Genomic DNA, 2,054 nt, shown 5'->3' on the forward strand with positions numbered 1-2,054 from the left:
AGAAGCTGAAAAGTCACATACAGCATTACATTTCACTGAAACAAACAAGCTGTTAGTCAAACTTGAACTGCAGTTTTTCCCACTCTGGTTGCCTGCGCACCCCGCAGCGATGCTATGCGTCAGCAGGGGGTCTGCTCCACATTTTGGGAACCAGTGTTCCAACTCGTTGGCCTTTTTCTGTTTACCGCTCAGTAATGTTTCACAGATTATTCACTCGTGCATGCAGAGGAACATTGTGAACAAATAAACAACAGTGATGTAGAAAAAAAAGAACACTAATATAAAAGTGCTTTCGCAGCACTTTTATATTGTTTTGGGAATCAAATCAAAATACCAGCTAGATAACCAAAAATGTTTTGTTGGCAATGAGGTCAGGTCAGATAAGGTCAGTGTGGACTGTGGTGTTCGCAGATGACATTGTGATCTGTAGTGAGAGCAGGGAGGAGGTATGGGAGGTCAGTAGAAGCAAGACAGAATACATGTATGTAAATGAGAAGGAGACAGGTGAAGGTAGATCACCTGGAGTCAACCATCTAAAGGAACAGACAGTGCACAAGAGGTGAAGAAGAAAAGTGGAGTCGGGGTGTAGTGTGTGGAGATGAGTGTCAGGGGTGATTTGTGGCAGAAGGATAGCAGCAAGCGTGAAAGAAAGCATTTACACGATGGTTGTGAGACCTGCCGTGATGTATGATTTGGAGATGGCAGAACTGAGAAAAACACAGGAGGCTGACCTGGAGATGTTAAAGTTTTCACTGGGAGTGATGAGAATGGACAAAAATAGAAATGAGTAGATTAGATCGACAGCTCAAGCTGAGCAATTTGGAGACGTGCATGTGCAGAGGAGGGACTGTGGATGCATTGGACAAAGGGTACACACATTTAAATCTTTATTAAAAACACATTTATTCTCTTTGGCATTTGACTCGAGTGCAACATACTTCTGGACAATTTTATTTTATTTTATTTTATGTGTTGTGGATTTTATGTGTTGTGGATTTTACTGTAGTTTTTCTTGGGGCTATATACTTTTAATGTATAGCACTTTGGTCAACGCTGTTGTTTTAAATCTTCTATATAAATACATTTGACCTTTGACCTTTGACAGGTCGCTAAATATTAAGCTGCCAGGTATGAAGACAGGAGGAAGACCATAGAGGTGATTCATGGATGTAGTGAAGGAGGACATACAGAGGGTTGCTATGACAGAGGAGGATGATAGGGGATAAAGTGAGATGGAGGCAGATGCTCTGCAGTGGCAACCTTTTAACTGAAACAAGAAGTTTCAAAAGAGAACATAAATGAATCTGTAAAGAGATTGTACATGTGATGTCCAAATATTATTAGTGTTATCTGACGCTATATCTGAAATATTATACATTCATTAAATCAGATCATATAAATTTTGGCAGAGAAAATATTCCTGATTTGATCTGACCTTAACTAACCCTTTCAAAGATATTGTTTATGTAATTCAACCTTTCTGCCAGAAGAGGGAGCTCACTAGCAGCTTGTAGTCCTGACACATCTCTGCACTCAGTTTCTCACTCTAATGGGCTTGGAATGGGGCTAATAACAGCCCCATATTACTTGTAATTTCTTAGTGTCTTTGTCTAGCAGAAGTTTGTCATGTGGAGTGATATAAAAATGATTTGAATGTAAAGAAATCCATGTGTCATGAGAGGTAACCGCATGCTGGATAGACTGCGAGAAAAGCAAGGAAACTTGTGGTTGACCTAGAATTAACAAATTATTAAACTAAATAATTAAACCAAATGTACATGCCGGTGATAGTATAACCAAACACAAAAGCAAGTTACATTCATTTCCTAGGATATCCATACATGTGTGCTCATGAATTAGTTGGAGAACTAATCAGTAAATCTATATATCTGCCGGGATTATTATTTATCATATATTAGACTGTGTGCAAAAAGCCATAAACCAGATATTTTCCACTCTTCTTTTTTCGTTCATAATTACTTTTTTCCCAGGCTTCTATATCTTCGCCTCCCGGTGGAAACGGCGTTCTCTCTAATGCCTACACTTCCCAGAAT

This window comes from Maylandia zebra, linkage group LG5 (genome assembly GCF_041146795.1).
Source record: "Maylandia zebra isolate NMK-2024a linkage group LG5, Mzebra_GT3a, whole genome shotgun sequence".
Lineage (NCBI taxonomy): Eukaryota > Metazoa > Chordata > Actinopteri > Cichliformes > Cichlidae > Maylandia > Maylandia zebra.